The following is a 9,325-nucleotide window of genomic DNA, read 5'->3' as shown; positions in this document are numbered from 1 at the left end:
TCGCCGCCACCCATCGCCCCCGGAGGAGGCGTATGTAGGGCAACACCAACGATGCTGCGCCCCGCCACCCTCGGCAACACACTCGATGCGTGTATGACGTCCCCTAATATACAGGGGAAGACTGGGTGGGGGCGGGGAGGACGTCCCTCCAGTCTTTTGCCCTTATGTTCAATGTCATTACGATGTTTGGCTAGAACAGAATGGAAATACTTAGTCATATGCGCCCATGGCCGTTTCTCCAGCCCCCCGCCGCTTGCCAGACCCAGAGCCCCTTGAGTCTATATTTAGCGGTTTCAGAGCAAGCGTTTTCAGCTCAATTCACAGGTTTCGGGGGCTTCCGCGTCCTGACAATAGACTGCGAGACTCTGGGAAGCGCCGCCTGAATCCCAGGTTTGCAAAGCTGTGTCTGTGTGCGGGAGATGCGATGCGATATTCAGGTGATCGCTAATTAATGGCCGAAAGGAAAGCTGCTTTTCTTTTTTGCCGACCTTCCTCCTCTCGTGGGTAATGTTTCCCATCGATTGCTCCTCAGCTGGTTGGAGCCACTACGTTCAGAATTAAGTCGTTAGAGAGGTGGTGCAGCCTTCCTGGTCTGTGTGGTAGGAAAACAGTCTCAGGAATTGTCGGGGGGTGTGTGTGTGTGTGTGTGTGTGTGTGTGTGTGTGTGTGTGTGTGTGTCCTGCAAAGAACAGTTACTTCCAAAATGCCTAAAGTTGTGTTTTGCTGTCAATGTGGGGGCAGTGAAGGGTGTGGAAAAAAGAGAAAAAGAGGGGGCAGGTTGTGGTGCCGAGGTGTTTTTTTCCCCCCCGCCTCTTGGGTGCTTCGGTTAAACTGATCTGATATGCTTTGGCTCTGAAAGGTGTTATTAACGTGTATGCATAATGTCATCAAGTAGATATGTCCGTTTAGAAAAGGGATATGTTATAACCACAGTATGGGGCCTGCCATGCATAGATTTTCACTTTTAGGACCTCTGTGACGGATATTGAAAACGCTGGAATTCTCTGCAAGGACTTCCATTGAAATAGGGAGGTGCTGAAACTACCTGAGAGTTACCTCATTGTGTGTCCCCACCTCAGTAGCTTAGGCTACTGATGGGAGTTCAGTTCATCTTTTTGCCGTTGTTGGTAATTCACCTACAGGATTGAAAGGCTTGGAGCTGCACCACTTCTCAAATCCCATGAAGTCTTTGGTATGACTCATATCGAATTACAAGGATGAAGCCGCATGATTCTGGGGGTTCGCTCTATGAGGAGTATGACAGATAGGGGTGGGCAGCCTCAAATCTGAACTAGAGGCTCTACACTGCTGTGAAAATCTCTTTACTACATGCGGAATCCATTTCTACTGTTTTGGGGAAAAACGTTACGTGGCATCCTTCCTGGTCTGCGCATTTCCAGATCTCAGGGCTTGAGTGGAGAGGATTGCATTTGGAGTCAGATGTTGAAATTTGGGAGGCCTATAATTATACAGCTAACAAGTCTCAGCGTTGCAGAAAGACCAGGAGGGTTTCTGCAGCTCCAGCGAACTGAAGAGTGTGCTTGGTTTCACCTGTGTTGCTTTCGTGTCACCTTATTCTCAGAGAACTTTCCAAGAGCACTTTGAGCACACTGTCGTGCTCATTGCATAGTGTTAATACAAAATTTCTTTGAAAAAGCAAGCAACATATGAGGTAGATGTTCATTTCTCTTTTCCTTTTGCATGTAATGTTTCGGTTTTAAACATGGTTCTGAAAGGGCTACTAGATATTGTTCTGTGCCTATGTGTGCAGGCAGAGAGGAACTGAGAGGCATGGGAAAAACTACATGTATCATATATGTGAGTTTTATGTCATGCTGTGAGCTGAAAACGATAGCACCTGAATGAATGGCAATTTTAATAAGTCCATGAGGTCGTGGCTTTAATGAAATTGTCAGCCTTGTGGAAGGGGTTATTTAATTTGGTGTATGTTTGCATAGTTGTGTAACTTAATCATTACAGATACCACTAATATTTTCATTGTAATAAAAGTCATGCACTGTCAAATTACAGTATTTCCATCAACTTCACATCTTTCACAATGGAACACAGGGCAGTTCTTTCTCCCAGTAAAATGGTTGGTTCATCAGAGGGAAAATGAAATTCAAATGATATTAGTTGGAAAATGCAGTTTATAGTTTTGTTAAATAATTTCTAAGGATGGTATGTATCACTTTCGTAATAATCTTTAAAATTCAAAATGAAGTTAGAAGATTCTCAGCTACCACAATACTTTTGACACATAATTGAATATGCAGCGCTCTTCCTGCACATGTTATGGAATCTACTGGTTACTGTTGTGCCTTGTTTGAGTTTTCTTTTATATGGCATGCGCTGATGTGGAATTGCTGGAGAGTTCTCCAGAGTAGTTTCATCAGGTTGTCCTTATGTAAGAAAGCATCAAAGTTCCATTTGAAGTAATTTATTGTAATATGTTTGTCCGTAAAGTCAGGTATACTTTGTATGGACAAATATATCTAGTTGTAACAAGCCAATTGAACCAAAATAGGAACTGTTGCCAAAAGTGTTCTTTTTTTCTTTTTCTTATGATTATCCACAGAAGATAGGAATGCCTCTTTATGGTTGCTTCTCTGTGTGAATATGATTTGCACTTCTTTAGTGGGAAATCGTTGATGTTAGTATCACTCTTCCTAAAAGTTGCAGTAACATTTTTATTTTTAAACGATGCCAACTAGTTAAGAGTACTTAAACTTGAATACTGTAATTCAGAGGGTGGGCAAATACCAACAGAAAACAGGCAAATAGTTTTAAAATCCAGTTCTTCTGTGGAAGATTTGGTACAATGGGTCTTTGATGGCTGATTTACAGTCAGAAATATACTTTTAAGCCAAATTCTTCCATTGGTTTCCATGATGGTTTTCATTATCCATGTTCTGGAGGTGTCATCAGGGCCACAGTTCTTTGATGGCTTTGTGATAAGTGTTATAAGGATGTGGGTGAAAAATTAATTTGAGTGGGAATAGGTCATGATACTTGTTGCTAGCTTCAAGTTTATCTGATTATATGCCAAAGCAACAGCTTTTTATATTAATGTAAAATATTAAACATGTCATAGATAAATAGTTTCTATCATTTTGTCTGCCAATCTAGGCTACTGATTAAATAAACTGCCTGGTTGGGTTTAATGAATCCAATTATATTCACAAATAGTACCTCCAACCCATGGAACTCACAGAAGTATTTTATCATACTGTGCCTTTTGTCCATGAAGAATGTTAAGACTCATAACAAAAACATGCTGTTATGACACCTCCAGTTGTTTATCTTTGATCACATAGCAGCTAAGTGTAATTTCAAGCTCCGTATCACGGTTAATTGATTTGTAGGAAATGTCTTAGCTGTATTAGAATATTGAAGTTATACTCTGTATCAATTAGTTTTTGACAAATTGGGGATAATGACTAAATATGTGAAACAATGCTTTCCAGAAGCTTTCCATCTTAGACAAATATTCACCTGTGTCCCTTGGCAAGATTCCTGAAAAGTTATCTGTAAAAGGAATTACATATATTGAAACTTATCCCATTAATTGTCATTTCCGATTACAAATATATTTCTAGAGAAACAGTTGAGTTCTGCTCTACAATGAATAAATGAACATATAAATATATAAATATGTATGTGTGTGTATATATATATATATATACTTATATATATATAAATATAAAAATACACACACACACACACACACACAGAGGGTGCCAAAAATGGATACACACTTTAAGAAAGGAAAGCTGTATTAAAATTGTAATAATATATACTGATAACAAAAGATGGATACAAGTCACATTTGACTTCTGCAATTACAAGAGGTGCTCAAAGTGGTTCCTATCAGCGTCCAGACATTTCTGATTACAGTGAACTACTGCTTGAGCAATGTTGACCAAAGTGCCCACTTGTATACATTTTTTTGGCACCCCCATTTTATATATATATAAAAATTCTAGTATAATGCTGTTTTGGGTTCTGTTTCAGATAGGTGCTGAGAGGTGGAGAGAGTACCGGTTTTGGGTGGATCCTGGCTGTGTCTCCCCTTTGCTTAGTCCTTGGCCATTTATGTTACATTTTAGCTTAGTGTTTTAAGCTGTAAAGTGGGTACAATAAGAAAGAATACCTCCTGAGATTGGTTTCAGGATAAAATATTGGAACGTGTAAGTACATAAATGACTTGTAAATTGTAAACATTTGTAGAAACACAAGAGATATATATCTACATATTAATATGGATACTATGCTTTCTTTGTGTACTATAAAAATATGTTATATAGGTTACCACCCTCTGATAAATATATATATTCTCACCCTACTCATATTGCAATATTTATTATGTAGATTAGCATATAAAATATGTCAAATGTTCTACTCTGCAACATAACAGTTTTTTATGTATTAAAATATATAATAGTTAAACTAAAAGAGAAGTAAACAGCACCATTATTAAAAAATGATTCTAATCTAATAGAAATGGTAGAACTTTGGTACTGTTAATAGCGTTATATAATATTAGCTGATTAGGATTAACTTTTCTACAAAGATAAATATTGTACAAATAATATTATACACAGTTTAATAAACTTCACTCTTGGTGAGGTCAGCTGTTAAACATCTGCTGTTTAGAACCACAAAGCATGAGACCCATCATAATATTATGTGACAAAGAAAAGAAACCATGAACAGCTAAATTCATTACATAAACACAACACCCACAACACCGCACCCCACTCCACCCCATCTCCTATTAAAATCAAGTTCTTGAAAACAAATAAAAGTGTGCATTGGTTCCTTTTAGATAATAAAATGGTCATTTTCACTTGTCATTGCACTCTTAGTAGCCTCAGTGAAGTCCCCAACTCCTCTGGGTTTTCTTATGCCCAGCTCCTGCCAGGTAATTCTCTGATCTTCAGCGACATAATTTTGATGATAATAATGCTCGGATGTACCTTAGAAGTTGCTATAGAATGTGACCTGTATAATAGGAAACTCATTTATCTTCAACTAAAAAACATTTTGACAATAAATATGGTTATTTATATTCAAATTTATGTGTTGTTGTGGGAACTGCCAATTATATGTTACAAGAGTAAAATACATGTTATAATAAAAGACCTTTCTGGTTTGGGGGTGAAGTGAGCAGGGGAGCCAGTTATGTTTGGTTAAATGAATATAAGTGTCAAAACTTCTACAAGTTTGGAATGATACAAGTTTGGAACATTAGATGATGGGAATAGTTAATTCTATCATTAAAATTAGTAAATGCCTTTATCCTGCATAGGTAAAGGTTAGCATTTTTTCAGTAATATTTTTGCTTAATGTGATTATCACAACTGTCCTTAGAAATTGGATCCAATAGATATGTATTAAGAAAGATGCATTTGCTATACATGTTTTATATATTTCATTATTTTGTTTTAGGAGCTGCTTCATAATCTTATAATACTTATTGTAATCGCTTCTCATTTAAATATATAGCAACATAAACAGCAGAAAGGTGTATATTTAGCTTAAGTTATAAAATATACAGAAACGTAGATTGTTGGTATCTGTAAGGATCCCGGTAAATATCACCTCCACCAACCCTTCCAGGTTCTGAAAAAGTTGGGATATTGGAAGAAAAAAAGGACACGGGAGTGGTCACCACAGGTGAAATGTCAGCTTTGGTTAGCTGTGGCTTGGTGTGATGCCAAATGGCATCGCAGGACCCTGGCCTTCCTCCCTTCTCCCCTCCCCCCAGGGCCCCGGAGCCCAAGCCTTGCTCGCCACCAGCAGGGAGCTCTCCCGTGCATGCAGAGCAAGCCAAGCTGCTTCCTCTATTCTTCAGAGGCAGGGAAGTGAAGGGCTGCAGGGAAGCCGAGGTGTTACATTGATGAAGTTCCCTTCGCCTGGAAGGAAGCATCACGAGGAGGGGAGACATGCCCCTCATCGACACGGTTTAGAAAGAATTCTGGTTGTGGAGTGCTGGATATAGTAGCGTGTGCAGTGTTTTGCTTAGTGCTTGAGCTCTTTAAATATTTCATAGAATTTTGACGCTATCAGGAATTATCAGGGGAGTGTCTAATGCCGTGGCTGATTTATAGAGAATATGGTCCATAAAATTCAGCTGATTTATGTATTGCCACCTTTAAAGTAACTCACGCTCTGTTTTTTCCCTTCAAATCATGTTAGATTTTGACTGCCAGTAACAGGATGGCTTTGGAAGTGGTGAGAATTGGGCATAAAAAGGACCGAGTCAAAATCTGACTTCCCAAACCGTGTATAAATGCTGAGCCATGCCACCCTTTGTCCATAACACTTTCTGCCTCAGTGCAGATAATTAGAGTTTGGCTGTCATTTAATGTTTTAACTTTTAATAGGAGCAATCATGGGCACTGTCAATAAGGAAGAAAAATCGGAATTTCCAAATAGACACGATGTTTTATCTGACTCTAAGCATGACTACTCAACCTAAAAAAGGCTCACTTCTTAAAGTAAATTTTATTCTTCTCTCTCAAATATTTTATTTGGACTTTCAAACATTAGAGTAACACAGCAGTTATTACCTTCAGTAACACAGAATAATTTAATTTCCGGAGAGAGCAACTTCTTTGGCAGCCGACCAAGTCTCCCAGATATGAAAGAACCAAAATTCCGTCTCGTGTCTTGAACACAGTCCTCGCTGGTGCTCAGTGTGTTTCCTTGGAGTCGCTGGATGAGGAGGTGGCAGAGTCCCCCAGAAAAGCAAACAGGTGCAGTGGGCATCATGTGAACAGTCTCAGAGGCAGAAATTGTGAAAGGTGGTACAGGAGGGCTGGCCTTCCCGTGCAGGGATGAGACTGGCTGGAGCTGCGATGGAAAGAATAATGTGTAGATTTATCATGGCACCTCTATCCAGAGGAGGGTTATGCAGCTGTGGGGTATCTTCTCAAAGAATAATCAGTGATATGGGAAGTGTTCATTGGTACTGAAAGTTAAGAAGCAAGTCAAGACAAAAAACTTGACTGAATATGATGCCCAGAAGCCTTGTACATACCCACTCACGCACCCGCACGGACACGAGACCGTGGCATTTATGGCAGGGTTCCCAGGGTTTCGTTCTTTATACAGAGGGCGCCGAAGCATGTGTACACATTTAAGAAAGGAAAACTGTATTCAAATTGTAGTACTCAATATATACCGATAACAAAAGATGGATACAAGTCACATTAGACTTCTTCCATTACAAGAGGTGCTCAAAGTGGTTCCCATCAGCGTCCAGACACTTCTGATGATGGCGAACTACTGCTGGAGCAACGTTGACCAAAGTGTCCACTTGTATACTTTTTTTTGGCCCCCCCCCCGGTGTATTAGCTTTCCACCAAAGATATCATAGTTTGATATATATTACATCACTACACAGGAAAAAAACGTGTGCCTCCTTTACATTTTTGAGAAAATTAATACATTTGCTTTGATATGAATTTCATTAATGATCTGGATGCCTGACTGAAAGGCACCAATCTTCATGGAGTATATATCACACATATTTTAATCAGTGCAATACCTAGGTTTTATCACTTTTTAAATTTGAGATGTATTGAGTAGGTTTAGCAAGTTGCTGTCTTGAGAACTCTACAGCACATTAGTGAAATATTCTTTTTCAAAAAAATGTATTTCTTTTCTTTTCAGAAGTAATGCATGCTCATTAAAAGTCTGAAAATATAGAAATTATAAAAAAGAAGCTAAAGTTCATGCATGAAGTCAAGCACCAGAAATAAACATTTTTAGCAGAAATGTTAACCCGTTCACATTTTTTAGTTTAGAAGATTTCTCATATTCTGTTTTGTAACTTTTTAACATGTAAAGGGGCTTTTAATTGGTATTCATTTTTAGTGTTTGTTTTTCATACCTTTATATAACATCATTTACTTAAATGACTTGCTATTTTTGGAGATTGATGGCATTTTCATTTTTTGACAGTGTGTATGATGCTGTGATTACAGCTAAATAGTTTTCATGAGGTTATTTTCTCTAGATTAAGTCCTAGAACTTGATGTGTTCAAGGCTGTTGACATACGTTGTCAAATTGTCCTCCAGAAAGAATATACATATAATTTATGTTTCTTTCAGCAATGCAGGAGTGTGCCAGTTTCCCCACGATTTCAACAACACTGGGTATTATAATTACAAAAAACAAAACAAAACAACAAATTTTAATTAGGTAGAGGGAAAATTGTGTTTTCCTGGGATTTAATTTGCCTCTCTTTGAATATGACTGAGGTTAAATATTACATAAGTTTATGATGCACTCCTAATTCTTTTGTGAATTGTCTTCTGCACATTTCTCAACTGCTTTTTTTTTTTTGCCTTGTTACTGATTTGTATTGTCTATAGTAATTGCGTTCGCCTTTAGCATATTTTACCAGTTTATTCCTTATTTTATTAATTCTTCATTTTAAGGCGTAACTCTAAAGGTTGTAGTTAGATGTTTACCCTTTTCCTAGGGGATGCTTCTTGAAGGGGGCATTCCATTGCTTCCTGATTTTGTGTGTCTCAGAGGAAAACACAGCAATGGAGCAAGCAATGGACGGAACCGCTTCAGAGCTGTATCTCACCTTGACTGAGTTCATAGCTCACCTTTTCCATTTCCTTTGGGCAAGTGGATAAGTTACGACTGAGTGTCCTTGTTGATAGAGAGGAAGCAGTAATTCCCGTGTCTTCAGGTTGGTGTGAGGGCAAATGAAGAGACCGTGGACCTACAATACATGGCAGAGAGAACCTAGTCTGTTAGTCACCCTCAAACACCTTAGCTGCTTGAGCTGTTAACTAATAAAGATGGTGCCTCTCTTCTCTGAGTCTGGCCTTTGCTTGTCCCACATAATGCATAATTGCTCACCTGCGCAGGCTCAGGGACTTCTGTGTGAAAGGCCAGGTGTTTGCAGCAGTCCAGGGCTCACAGGTAGAAGCTCTTTTTGTCCTCTGTCGTCACTTTGCTGTGCAGCCTCTAGTAGTGTCTTACCTTGTCTGTGTGTTTCAAGTTCACTGAAAGAGTAAACCAGGACGCTGTTCTTAGGCAAGTGTATGATTTACTGTATTATCATATGCACATGCGCATATATATATATATATTATTTATGGATCATATGTATAATGTACATAGTCACATGGGACCGTGTTCTCTGCACCCCCACCCGTGTTGGTAATCCGCCCCTTTTCATCATTGATCGTAAAATCCTAGGACAAGAATTGGCACGTGGTAAACACTAATTGTGAGCTACGTGTGCACTTTTGTTTTCATTGTCAAAAATGATTCAGGAACTAAGATTTGTTTGTT

The 9,325-nt window shown here is 38.7% G+C and overlaps 1 protein-coding gene across 5 annotated transcripts in view; it reads left to right on the top strand.

The window, feature by feature from the left end:
- Window positions 1–71: 71 nt before the first annotated feature.
- CTNND2 (catenin delta 2) overlaps window positions 72–9,325 on the top strand; it is an 848,542-nt gene continuing 839,288 nt past the window's right edge. Inside the window, exon 1 of one of the 5 annotated variants that reach the window (XM_019665518.1) lies at window positions 72–91. The gene's annotated coding sequence lies outside the window, so the exon portion shown is untranslated. Of the gene's footprint in view, window positions 92–160; window positions 391–9,325 lie in introns of those variants that run through there. The other 4 variants (XM_019665517.1, XM_019665519.1, XM_019665520.1 and 1 more) reach the window with 4 other exon arrangements.

This window comes from Hipposideros armiger, unplaced genomic scaffold, assembly GCF_001890085.2.
Source record: "Hipposideros armiger isolate ML-2016 unplaced genomic scaffold, ASM189008v1 scaffold_445, whole genome shotgun sequence".
Classification (NCBI taxonomy): Eukaryota; Metazoa; Chordata; class Mammalia; order Chiroptera; family Hipposideridae; genus Hipposideros; species Hipposideros armiger.
The sequence above is the reverse complement of the archived record's forward strand: the minus strand, read 5'-3'. Positions and strand labels throughout refer to the sequence as shown.